The 13,935-nt window shown below is 41.6% G+C and overlaps 1 protein-coding gene across 5 annotated transcripts in view; it reads right to left on the reverse strand.

The window, feature by feature from the left end:
- CNOT6 (CCR4-NOT transcription complex subunit 6) overlaps positions 1-6,392 on the reverse strand; it is a 39,396-nt gene extending 33,004 nt beyond the window's left edge. For 2 of the 5 annotated variants that reach the window (XM_048487964.1, XM_048487966.1), the window contains exon 1: positions 6,205-6,392. The gene's annotated coding sequence lies outside the window, so the exon portion shown is untranslated. Of the gene's footprint in view, positions 1-2,213; positions 2,290-3,499; positions 3,842-6,204 lie in introns of all 5 variants that reach the window. The other 3 variants (XM_048487968.1, XM_048487967.1, XM_048487969.1) reach the window with 3 other exon arrangements.
- Positions 6,393-13,935: the final 7,543 nt, after the last annotated feature.

Below are 13,935 nucleotides of genomic sequence, written 5' to 3' on the forward strand. Positions count from 1 at the left end.
TTATTAACATAACTGCGCATGGCCAGATACGGGGTCTGGCCTGAAACCCTCAATTTTAAAATGATAGAAAAAACAGTGGGTATGATCCATACTGAAGTGTGCTTTAATACTTGTTTTAAAAGAGTTTCCAGTCTTACAGATGATATCATAGCCACCTTGGGACCACCCACCAACCCGATAATGCTTTCTGCTGAAAAGATACAGATATATAGCTGAAGTGTAATATACTTTCTTAATTTATAGGGGAAAATATAGCATCTGGTAAGCAATATCCGACTAACACAGCTCAATACAACCTAAAATTCAAACATTTGGGGAGGAAGGTAAATTAAATCATTAGCACAGACTATAAGCAGTAGTACGATCTAGCGACATTGTGTGATACAAAAATACAGTATAGAAAAGGCTGACCAATGGCAGAATGGTGTACAGCTGTGTCACTGGACAGCATGGTAGGGATCAGTCAGTTCAATATAAGGGTTTCCACTGAAACTTTCTCCTGAGTATTTCCTCCACAGGTAGCTTGTGCCACACATGGAATGCAGATAGAAGAACAAGCCTATTTTACGGGGGTACATGAAGGCACTGAACACTTGTATGTATGCACTTATCATACATTTTATAAAAATCAGAAATGCTAAGCAGTAACATAAACATTTTGCTTGATTTTTTAATCTCTAAATAATTTCCATAGCAATGAATACCACCACATGCATTCCAAACTAATTTTAGTTCCCCTTTAAGTTTCCAGTATTTGGAGCAATCCATTCTGTTAGTACAATCTCATCGTTATGAACTGTGCTTGCCTCTTCATACTACACATGTAACTTCTCCATTTTTAAGTCATTTACAATGCAGACAGAAGGACCCCATGACACGCTACACAGAATTTCGATATACACTTTCCATTAACTTAGAAATATAGCAATTGTACAGATAAGAAATTGAATGACAGACAGATGACTGTGTGTTCTTTCTGCTCAGGCTACTGGCAGATGACACAGTGCTGAACTGTATATCACCAGCTGGAGAAAACAACGCAACGTGCAATGGCTGCTGCTTCTGCAGGCAGCTGGCCCTTCACAGCACAGGCAATGCAAGCAGACAGGAACTCAGACTGGCACTTTTTATAGTGCTGGAACCTTGTAGGCCTCTGTGCCACATGTGGCAGCTTTTAAATCAAAAGTCAGAAATAAGCGTTTTCAACAACTGACCTCTTTACAGCAGAGAGAGCCCCTTACAGCTCAGATAAATGTCTTCTACTAACTCCACTATGCTATTTATCTTCACCAACAGATGTAGATAATTGCAGTCTTAAAGTTGAGGTCTTCTGTCATGAATGTTACGTATCATTCTCACAGAAGGCAGCACACAGAAGCCTGCTCAACCTTAAAATAAATACAAAGACTCTGATATATTGGTTTGGCTAGGGGTTTCTCTCTTTATTCCCCTGAGATTCTATTCTGACTCAGGTTCAGAAAAACAGTTTAGGTTCTTCTCTGTTCTGCCTCATTAACAAATTTTGGTTCAGTTTTGTGGCTTTACACTTAGATGGGGCAAGTAACAATTCCTACTCTGCACATAGCTTGCCTGGCCCAATGTTCATTCCACACAGTTTATCACACCCACCAATACAAACACTCAGACTGTGGGGATTTAACTTCCCCTTTACTGCAAGTGAAATAATAACCAAAAATAACTTTATCCACAAGGCTGACCAATTTCTTGTTTCCCCATTATTTTCTTACATTTTGGGGGGAACAACTTAAAAACCTTGACAATAAATACTAAGTATGATATGCCCAGCACTGTTGCTTTTACAAAACTGAGCTAAAACACAGGTTCTGTTCAAACAGGTTAAGAGCCTTCCACACTATCTACGTTTTTTGTAGTCTCTCTAAATGACTGATTTGTGGTGAGTTACTTATACAATAGTTCTTGCTTGTAAAGACATTGTAGGAAAAACATATCTGAGGATCAAGCGAGGAAGTTAAAAAAACTGAGCAGACTTCAGAGAATAATTAATGTTGCTTAATGCACTACTTTAAGCCACCTGTACATTGACCATATATGTGTCTAAGCTGTAAGACATTTGGTTTCTCAGTTTTAAGTCAGCTACAAATGCTGTGCAAACAGCATGAATGCATAAGAATTTTTGTGCGAAGTGAGATTTTACAGACTAATTAAAAAGTAAGAAATCATAAAAGTAATACCTTCCTGCTATGCGAGTATTTGGCTAGTACCCCACCTCAGCTTGAAGCAAGCAAACTGGGTGCATAAAGAGCAGTTCTAGATAGAGAGCAGAAAGTTGCCATTAGTGAAGTCAGTGTATTCTGAATTTAGGACCATTAAAAGTTGTAGTTTATAGAACAGACTGTATCTTAAACATTTTGCTGTCAACTAATGCCACATAATTCTGGGATATAATATTGTCCAGTTACAAATGTAGAAATCCGAAATGGTGGTATGAATAAAGGGAACAGGAAGTTCAATATCTTTTTCACTTTTCTACCACAGATAAGTGACCTGCTGATGTTGCAGCATGGCAGATAAGCATAAAATGCAGGTCACATAGGTATAAAGAACATGCCACAAAATCAAGGGGTACACAAGAAAATGGAGTCACAAATGAGCATAAGTCACTTTGCAAATTTTATATCCAGGCAAGTACATTGAGTCAATATGGTGACATAATGCTGATCCCTCTGGATATCGATTATGTGAATGCCAGTGTTACTGTTACATTTAATAAATATGCAATATAATTAGACATTCAAATAATAAGATAAGTACTTTACTACTTTCACAGAAACACCTTCCAGTTCACCCCCAGTTTCAAACAAGTTCCCACCAAAAGAACACACTGGCTGGTTCCTCAAATCATGATGGCATATAATGAACTTGATATTCATGTGCTTATTAGCAGGGCAGCTAAACAGGTCTAACAAGATAGGTATTTTCATATATGAGGGACACTCTAGGTCCGCAAAAAAATATGAATTCAAAAATTAAAGATATCTAATGAGTTTGAGGATGCCCAGTGTACAGGACAAATCACTGTCAACTAAGAGGAAGAGAAAATTGGCCCATGGATGTTTGAGAAAGGGGTAAATCATGAACGCTTTCCTCCCTCGTACCCAAAATATGTTGTTATGAGCTTGTAAAGGCTCCAATAATTCTGAATCTGAAAAACAGTAATGGTTAAATTAAGATTGGGAATAAAGTGTTTGGTCACTTCTCCTTTCCCCCCTTGCTAAGCCATAGAACTCAGCACTCTCACATAACTGTACAATCTGGTATGGGTGTGGGGGGGGGGGAGGGTAAATATCTGTTACTAACTGCCTCCCAACTTGTACCATTGGGAACGTGCTAGGTAACAAATTTTAAGAACTAGTTAGGCCTACAGATTATTATTTACATGAAAAAACAGCACCAAATAAATCCTTGATAACTAAGAAAAATATTTTAAGATTAAAAATACCAAAAAATTATTACCTACCCATGCAGTATTATGGTTTCATTTATTTTTATAGTTCTTCCTCAATGAGTCAAACAAAACAAACCGCCTGAACATATCAAGAGTTCACAGCAAAGTGACGAATAGCAGTCTCCTTTATAAAAATGAACTGATCCAAGGGATTCAGGTGAAATATGAATAAAGCATTAATCCATATGTGAATGGCTTCATTTCAGCAATAGAGTGTTTAAGCCCCCAGAGAAGGCTTCATTCCTAGCAGGGCACTGCAGAATCCAGACGAGCCAGCAGGGAGAACCCAGGCAGATAATTCTGTAAAATTACCCCAGTGGAAATGCTGATAAATCCCCAATTACGAGACCTGCTCTAGGATGAAAAGAAATGCAAGACACAATACAATTACCAGTTAACACTTGCAAACCTTCATATTCATACCAAATAATTACCACAAGCATTCTTCAATCCTTTTAGATTCTAAATTGGTAAGTTGGTAAATTAGATTCTAAGTTGGTAAGATTCAGTAACTTGATAAAATCCAGATGATAATTAGTCCTAAAATATAGAATATAGTTGAAATCCAGAACTGTTTACAACCTAAAGTATGTCTTTGCAGGGATTCTGTCCAACATGCAAATGGAATCAGAAGTTATAAACCTATGTTTGATAACAACCACCTTCTCGTTAACTATCTTGGGAAAATATAACTGATGGATCTAAACATACTAACAAGTTTTATTTAAAATTCATAACATTTTGTGTTACATTATGACAAGCACTCTCTAACCTCTGCCTTGTACCACAGAGATGTTTTAAAACTCCTAAAATAAAACCTTACAACAAAATTACATACTTTCTGCAAAATAAAAATGTGGGAGAATAATTTTTTTTCAAGTTCAAGTGTTTTCTACCATACAGAATTTCTCCATAACACCCAATTGCCAAAAAGGGCTTGCTAAAGTTTAGCTTGATTAGCAGCCTAACACTGTCCCATATTAGATACACACATATATGTCTAAACATACAGAACAGACTTGCTTTTGTATCCGACCCCAAGAGATTTGCATTCTAATCCTCCTGTTTACCCCTGCATGTGTGTTCTACAGTCTCGGTGGCCTAGCCACCTACCTGCATACAAACACAATTCCTGCCCACAAGCTTGTTACATTGGACAGCACAGCTGTCAATCATTCTAGCTAAAGCTCTTTCCTTTCTATTTCAGACACAGGCTGTGTATTGTGGCCTCCTTATTGCCTGTTAGGCCTTTCAGCCACAACAGTAGCAGAAACAAGCTTAATTTTATCATGAAATACAGGGAGCGTTTCCAAGAATCAGGTTTATTTGCCCATAGTGTAACTTTTAAAGGGAGAAAAGGCACATCTCCCAGTCTAAATTAATTTGGCTTTCAGGAAGTGGGAGGAGAGAGACCAAAAAAGACAGCTGTTCTGTGCAAGGTTTCCTTGTTTCACGCTCATCTCAGATCACACTACTGGCACCATAGGCCTTCATTTTTAGCTATGCTACTTACTATCTGCTCCTGTCACTTTCAACTCAAGCAAAGAGAAACAAGCGATTCTAATCTTGATGTGCCCCCACCCCCTTAGTAAAATTGGCAAGTTTTAAGATTCCTGATGCACACCATGGAGCCCTCCCCCCAGCCCTCGTCATCTCCCACCACCCCATCTCTTGTCAACAAGTACCAGAACGTCACTTCCTCCAAAACCTTCCCATAGCTTCCAGGGAAGCTCACCCACCCCATCAAAAAACAAAACCCAAAACAAAACAAAAATCCTCCTCACATGAAACTTTTCCTTCTCACCAAGGTATAAGAACATCTCATTCCAGCAACTGGGCACCAGTTGCCTTGGGAAAAGTAATGCTCTTAAAATCAATACTGCTAGCTCTGAACCCCCAAGTCAACAATACACAGTCAAGCACCAATAAAATGCTTCCTGCACAGCCAACAGGGCCCTCTCTCAAGCCTGGTGTACACACACACTGTGTGCTCTCAGTTTATGAGACAGCCTGCCCCCTTAATGCCTCTCCCCACATACGCATACCCTCCTTTCAAAATATTTCACCCTACACCCCATTCACACATCTCACACCCCGTAGAAACAGCAGCCTCCACACTGCCCACAACTCTCCTTCCTCTCCGCATATTTACACACCTCACTCACTCCCCCATCTCCGCTCCTGAAGGGAATCTCGAGTAGTATTGTCCCCTTCCCCTTATTTACTATAAAAATAGTAACACTGCCTCCCCCCGGACGCAAACGCATTTCGAGCCACCCTCCTTTCCTCCTCCTCTTTCCTAATTTGGCCATCAACCCCTTGCCAGCTTTTACCCCCTTCTCCCCAAACACCCTGTCCCATGTCTCCCAGGACACCCCCCAGCCTGAGCATATTCTTCCCACCCCCACTGGAGGAGATCAGTCGTCTCTCATCCGCCCCCCTCCATTCTCCGACCTCGAAACCAGCCGCCCCCTGCAAAAATAATCTTCCGCTCCTACCCCCATAATAACTGCTCTAGAAGACCCTTCGCCCTCTTCCCTCCCCGGCCCCCATCCTCCACCTCACCCCTCCTCCTACTGCCCACCTCCGCCCCTCAAGTCGGAAACCTGCCCCCCCAAAAAAACCACGACCAGCAGGACCCCCGCCCAACATATCCGCGGGGAAACCGGGCGGGGGGGGGCCACACGGCGCCCCCCTCCCCCGCCTCTCCGCCGTACCTGTAGCTGCAGCATCCCCGTCTCTCCGCTGCCTGGCTGGCTCTTTGTTTCCTGCCGCGGGCCGGACGGGAGAAGTGGCTCCCCCCGCCTCCTTCGCCTCCGCCTCCTTCCACTCCTCCGCCTCCTTCTCACGCTCATTGAAAGCAAACAAGCATCATGGCGGCGGCGACGAAAGAGGTAGCGGCTTGGCCCGGCCCACAGCTCTCGGCTCGGGCTCTGCATGCACAGGCCGCCCATAGTGGGCCGCCATTGGATGGCATCGGAGGGGTGGGCCCTGCTGGCCGTCGCGGCGGCTGCTCTGATTGGCCAAACGGGCGAGAAGGACGGGGGGTGGGGGCTTTTCTCTCTAGCCGGAGAAGCGGGCCATAGTTGCTTCTCGCTGTAGTCGATGTACGCAGGGAATAGGAGCTTCCTAGGCCTAGACTTTGTGTGTTTACATGGGGAGTAAGGCGCCCCTGGACATGAGATAATGGAGCGGGAATGAAAAAAGGGGAGCGTCGTGGTTTGGTCTTACGCAGAGTTGAGAAGACAAGGGTGGACTGAAGCGCCTAACTCTTCATAATATAAGCCCAGTGGGCTGCAATAAGTATACATTTTCTTAGGAGTAAGGTGGTAGTAGGACTTATGTTTAAGCATGGATGGTTGCGAACTGTAACACTGCAATCTCATACTTCCTTGGGAGTAAGCACTCTCCATATCAGCGAGACGTCTAAATAGCAATTACGTAGAGGTGATGTGGAGGAAGTTGGGAGATGAATGAGGGAACTGGGGCTATGTGTGGTTATTGTAATTATTTATAGTCCACCTTTCTCACTGCGTTCTGGAGTAGAAATAGCGATCTTGCCCCGTTTTACTTTTTAACAAGGGCTTAGAGTGTTTTTAAAAATGCTACATAACATTTCTGCTGCAGCAGTGCTGCTCAACCTACCATTTCTTCACCAGAAATGTCTCATCCGTTGACATTTTTCTTTTTAAGACATGGGGAACAGCAATAGAAAATTGAGTTGATGTAATAATGAAACTAAGGTAATGTCCCTGTACTATATACACAAATATGTAATTGCACCTTTACCACTTCCAACCACTATCTTCAAAATAGCTGCACAGGGTAAAATAGGCATCCCTGACATGGTGCCTCTAAGTAGCATGGTGGTCACTGACACCTTTTCTGACCCTTGCCAACTGTTTTTATAAAGTACATACAGTCTGTGTGGCATTTGCTCAGCCATTGGAGAGCTAATTGGCTTTGCAGATTAAAAAAAATTACTTTTGTAACGGCTGCCACCACAGCACAAAGATCTTGTGACTGATGGTAAACTGGGGAAGTCATTTTGTGGCTGGCTCCACCTCCTGCAGCAATCATTTTCTGCTAGCACCCACCATACTGTGTTCAAAGGTGCCCACAGGGTCAAAAAGGTTGGGGAACTTCTGGGGTAAAACAATAAACGACTTAAAGACCAGTGGTTCTTGTGATAGTTTGCAAAGACAGTTTGCTAGTCACTTACTACCAAAACAGCAGTCTTGTGGCACTTAATATACTAACCAATTTTGATAGTTTTGTGAATCAAAGCACGCTTCATTAACTTGTTATATAATTTATACTCTGTCTTTTGCTCCCTTAGCAGCTTACATCATTCTTGTCTCTCCTTAATTTTATCTTTACCGCAACCCTGTGAAAAGGTTAGGATGAGAGTGTGTGACTAGCCCATCTAAACAGAGGTGTAGCTATAGTGGGGACATCCGCGGAGAAATGTCCCAGGCGCCCCTCTGTGGGGGGCACAAAAAATGCAGGTTTGTTTGTGGTATTTGTATTTTTAGTGTTTTTTCATTTTTGGCCTGCAGGGGGTGCAGTGTTTAGGCTAGTAGCGGCACCAAAATTTCAGGCTATCGTCAGGTGACTCTTCTGATGATATCAGCCAAGTTTGGTGAACTTTGGTTATGGACCCCCAAAGAGGGTGACCCCATCCTGCATTGTTTCTAGTGGGAGCTAAAAGTAGATGGGAATACCATTTTGAGGGTCCATAACTTTGGACCCCCTTAACCAAACTTCACTTAACCTGAGTGGTTTCATCAGGAGAGTCTCCTGAAGATAGCCTAAAATGTTGGTACTGTTAACTTAAACATTGCTCCCCTGACAGGCACCCTCAATTTTTCCCCAGGTTCTCTCTTTAAATCCACACTTTTTGGAGTGGATTTAAAGGGAGAATCTGGCCTCCCTAGATTAAAAAAAACATTGAAAGTATTGTTGAAGGCTTTCACAACTAGATTCAACTGGTTGTTGTGGGTTTTACAGGCTGTGTGACCGTGGTCTGGTAGATCTTGTTCCTAACATTTCTCCTGCATCTGTGGCTGGCATCTTCAGAGATGTATCACAGAGAGAAGTCTGTTATAAGAGAAGTCTGGACACAGTATATAACAGACTTCTCTCTGTGATACACCTCTGAAGATGCCAGCCACAGATGCAGGTGAAACGTTAGGAACAAGATCTACCAGACTACGGCCACGCAGCCCAGAAAAGCCACAATAACCAACATTGAAAATGATGCTGTTTGGGGGTGGGTGGGGAATTTACCCTGAAACAGCATCACTTTCAATGTTGTTTAAACTAGGGAGCCCAGAATCTCCCTTTAAGGTGGATTTAAAAGGAGAATCTAGGCTCTCTAGTTTAAGCAATATTAAAAGTGATGCTGTTTCAGGGTGGATTCCCTCTTCAAAAATAGCATCACTTTCAATGTTGTTTAAACTAGGGAACCCTGGATGTGTTCAGATTTGTGTGTTGTGGCATGTTCTATAATGTGATGGTGACTTTGAGATGACCTGGTGCAAAAAATGTTGCTTGGTCATGGTGGAGGAGGGAGGCTGCCCATATGAGGCGGGGGGGGGCGGGGCTCAGATTTTGCCTATGCTTTTTCCTATGCATTTTTCCTACTCCTATGCTTCTAAACCAGTCTTCCATATTTCAGTTCAGCAGTTCTAACCACTGTACCTCACTGCATGTAAGACTCAGTGAGGTATAGTGGTTAGAACTGTTCCTCTGAAGAAGACACATACTTATAGTTAGGGAGGAAATGAACATGGAAACCAGGTGGCCATAACTCAGTAATATATCAGATGGTTTACTTACAGACAGTGCTTCTAGCATCACTGTCCAACATTCAGTTACAGAAAAAGGTGAGGTCTGTCTGACAGCTGGTGCCAGTCAGAGCAGGCGGTACTGAGCTCCATAAGCCTGACTTGGTATGAGGCAGCTTTATGCTCATGTGGCCATGAAGTTCAACCAAGATACTGTCTATGATAGTTTAAAAACACAAGTGTCATGGCTGCAATAATGGTGGCTTTATTACCAGTTTATTACTCTTGTAAACGGCCTGTGATTATCTAATGATTTTGCACTTTGTGTACAAATGGCACAGATATTACTTGTGCATTTCACAACCATTTGGCCCCATTGTTTTTTCTCTGCACCCAAGTATCTGCCAGTAAAAGATAATACTTCATGCAACTATCCATGAAAGCAGATTCCACAATAATTCTGTTAGATGATGAGAGACTTGTTATTGCTGCAACTTATTAAAATGGCTGCCTCTTTGGAATCTCTATTCCCTGTTATGTGATGTTGATTAGGCATTTTAGGATTGTGGCCCTAAACACTGAAGTATGGTGAATTCTAGAATTTACCTGAGTAAACATTAGATCAGATTGTGAGTTAAATGGAAAGCTTGGTAAGTAGGCTTTAGTCTAAATTGACTGTAAAATGTAGTGAACATACAAATCTAGCGATTGCCAGACAATTGTCTGTTTCTCTCCAGTACAGTGTGTTATGCAATGTATGGTTGGCCTTCTAGGTGATAGATACCAGGCGTAAATGCCTCACATAACAGTTTATTATAACCAACTTACAGCTTTGTGTTCAAAAAGGGGGCCTTGCGTTTCATTTATTATTTAGCTTCTTCATCGAATCTAAACCACAGGTGAAATGGTGAAATCAGAAAAATATTTTCCAATCGGTGTTTTATTTTTAGAGAGAAGTAGGTCAGCCATTTTAGTTATACCTTTTTTACCATTATAGAACAGTAATAGATAAACACATCCATAGCCATTGTCAGGACTTGAGAGATTGTTTTCCTCATTAATATTTTGTGTATTCTACAAAATATTTACAAACTTGGATGCAGTGATTCTATGTAGCCCTATAGTTTTTGAACTACTTAGAGGAAGTAAACTTAATTTAGAGTTTTGAAAGTGGGTGAAGCAGTTACCTTAATAGTGCAATAGTGCATTTTGAAAACAAATGCATTTTATCTTCCAGCAGAATAATATTTCTTACTGATCTTACTTGTTAGCAATATTTGCATATCCACACCATTTCTGAAAAATAACTAATGGCCTTGTAAGTCAGTCAACCCAATCCACAGCCTGGGGTGGCCAGGGTGGCGCCACTACTGCACTGTCCCTCAGCCTCTAGAGGGCTTTCCGGCAGTGGAGGATGGCAGAAAAGTAATTTTTAAAAACCCTTCCATTGGAAAGCCCTCCATAAAGCTAAATGTGGGCTGCGGCATATGTGCCCACAAAGCTGTGTGGAAGCTGACTAGTGTTGGCTCCACCCCTGGGAATGTTCCGTCCCCTCCCCCAAAACCCCCAGCATCCAATTGGGACACCAGTGCAGCTCCATGGCAGCCTGGACTTCCAGATTTTTCCACTGTGGAGCTGAGGTGTGCCCAGCCACCGGTGCCCTTGCTCCTTCCACCAGCAGAGGGGGCAAACACATCAATTCAGCCCCACACTGTCACCACAAGAAGATTCAGTCTCACCCCCTAGGGTGGCAAACCTTTTCTAGACCGAGTGCCCAAATTGCAACCCAAAACCCATTTATTTATCGCAAAGTGCCAACACGACAATTTAACCTGAATACTGAGGTTTTAGTTTAGAAAAACTCAGAGGCATGTGTTATTTGGGAGTAAGCTTGGTGGTAGTTGGTGGCTTTGCTTTGAAGCAACTGTGCAACTCTTCCAACGGGTGAATCACAATCCTAGGAGGGTTTACTCAGAAGCAAGCCCATTGCCAGCAACCAAGCTTACTCACAGGTAAAGGATCGTGCTTTAGTTCTTCGCATGAAAATCAGTGGGGTTTAACAGCGCTTAACAGGGTTACCTACACTAGTTCCCCAAAATTAGGTCTTATGTTTAACGCTAATTATCGAGCCCAGTGGCCCAGCCCAGCCTAGATGTGGGGGGAGGGGTGACTCTGTGCGTGCCCACAGAGAGGGCTCTGAGTGCCACCTCTGGCACCCGAGCCATAGGTTCGCCACCACTGCCCTAAAATGATTGTTCTATAAAGTGTTTTAACTCCTTTTCTTTCATGGTTTGAGACTTTCTCTTTTACTTACTTCTGAATGAAGATATTTAAAAGTGTGCTGCATGTTTCAGAGAAGCTGAAAATTCGAGATTACTTGTAACTTACTGATGTTGTAAAGTTATCAGCATGACAAATTTTATAAATCATACCTTAACACTTGCTTACTATAAATACCGAATACAAGAAAATGAATAATCTAAACCCAATTAGCTTTAGTCTACCACTTTTCTGGTAAAACAGACTTTGAATAAATGTTTATATTAGGTCAATGAAAAGGAATTGCTTACAATGTTTCACAGCATTTTCACACCCTAGTTGTTGTTCTTTTTTTTGTCAGAATGCAAAAAAAAAAAAGTTGCTCAATAACTTTTTAGTATGTTGTGATTTGTTAAAATTCTCTTGGGAGCGCAAGAGACCTCACAAGAGAAAACAATGTGACCGCTCATCAAAAAGGGTTATTCCTGATTGCAAAGTATTTCTCCATGGCATTCTCTTTGTTCTGTGGTTTCTTTTAAAAATCAACAGGGCACTTTTTGGAGCTTGCCCATCCACTTGTTCGTGGAAATCCCCCCTTACAGTCACATCCTTCTTATATATAGGTGCTGTGTGTGAGGTTTTCTGGGTCGCATATTTTAAAAATGGTCAATTACATTAAGATAGTGGTGGCACATGACATGGGGCGTAAGCAGTGGTGGAATTCAGCAGGTTTGCACCACTTCGGCAGAACCGGTTATTAAAATGGTGCTTGTAAACAACCAGTTGTTAAATTATTTTAATCCCACCACCGGAACCGGTTGTTAAATTATTTGAATCGCACCACTGTTCATAAGTAATACTTAGTGTCTGTAGTTATATTTGCTTTGCAAGGTGAAGGTACCATCAAACATACACATTTGAATGCCCGGAAACCACACAGCACCCATACACATTTGAGTCCCAAAGAGGTTCTCAGAATAGTCTTGAGCAGGAACTCTTGAGCAGGAACTCTAAAAATAATCATCCAAAAATTAAGTGTATGTGGCACAAACAGAAAGCTGGCCAAAGATAGAAGACTATGCTCATTTAGAGCATTCCTCAAGCTCAGCTACATCTGATAAGTCCCTGTCCTCATCAGTCAGTAGACTCCATGGTAGATGTCCTTTTGCAATGTCCTTATGTGTCTCAATATAGTCTAAAATGGATTGTGCCATGTTTTATTAAATGGTCCATGTTTTCTCAAGCAGCTGTAGAACAAAAGGTTCAGTTTCACCTAGAGTACTGTGCTCCTCAATGTCCTTATATTGTTGCTCATTTTTAGAAGCTATAGAGAAGCATAGAAGGGTGTTATTTAAGTTTTATGGTTTTATTGTTCAAGGCCTCAGTCTTACAACAGGAGGAATTGCAATGTAACATAAAGTAGCTCAACTACATCCACAGATGAGGAGCAGCCTCAAGAAAGCCATGGGGAAAGGCATCTCTTGTGCCCGTTGTCATCCAAGAAGCTGAAAAAGAGATGGGAGGATGGCAACCACACAACCAGCTGATCCTTTCCAAGGGAAACCTGCAGAAGGTAGCAGTAGTGATACCATGGGAGGCAGGTATGGAAGGAGCTGGTTCAGTTCACCAAAGGCAGCCAGATATGTTGAACATGAATGTTCAGGGCCAAAAAATGATGCCCAGAATAATACAATGTTGTAAGTTTTTGAGATGCTTCTTGCAGCAGTGGTTCCCAAAGTGGGGGTACAGCTGCTGGGGAGGGTGGATTACCTAAGGGGGCACTACGAGGCAAGGAGGCAGGAGGCAGTCACTGTAGTGGCATCCCTTTGATCATAATGTTCATTTATTGAAACTGACCAGGTTTATGGTACCATGCTTCAAATTGCACCCCAAGTTTTTTTCTCTGCATAGTGAGGAAATTTGGTGGAAACTATTGGAATTTTTTAGAAAATACCTCCCAAGAGTTCTAGTCAGACCAGTACACCATGTTTTGCGCTGTCACTGCATCCATTTTTGGCTCTGTCATTTTTCAGGTGTTTGCTGGTAAATTCTTAACATAATAGTATTGAGTGTGGTATTATTTTCCTGTATTCTTGATTTTTGAACCTATTGATCATAATGTACATTTTTAGTTAGTGTTATTTTTGTCACAACCCACCTGAGATTTTTTTTAATTTATAAAATTTATTTTCGCTATAAATATAAACTGACTGACAGAAGAAAGAAAACAAATATTACAGTTATACCAGAAGACTAAAGAAAAAAAGAAATTGCGCTGATGAGATAATAATCTGATAAACTATTATAATTCAATCAGACATTGTTACAAACATAAAATAATGTTTATCATGATGATCTAACAAAAATACTTTATGCACTATAGGATAAAAATGATAATAG

The sequence above is a fragment of the Sphaerodactylus townsendi genome, linkage group LG03, assembly GCF_021028975.2.
Source record: "Sphaerodactylus townsendi isolate TG3544 linkage group LG03, MPM_Stown_v2.3, whole genome shotgun sequence".
Classification (NCBI taxonomy): domain Eukaryota; kingdom Metazoa; phylum Chordata; class Lepidosauria; order Squamata; family Sphaerodactylidae; genus Sphaerodactylus; species Sphaerodactylus townsendi.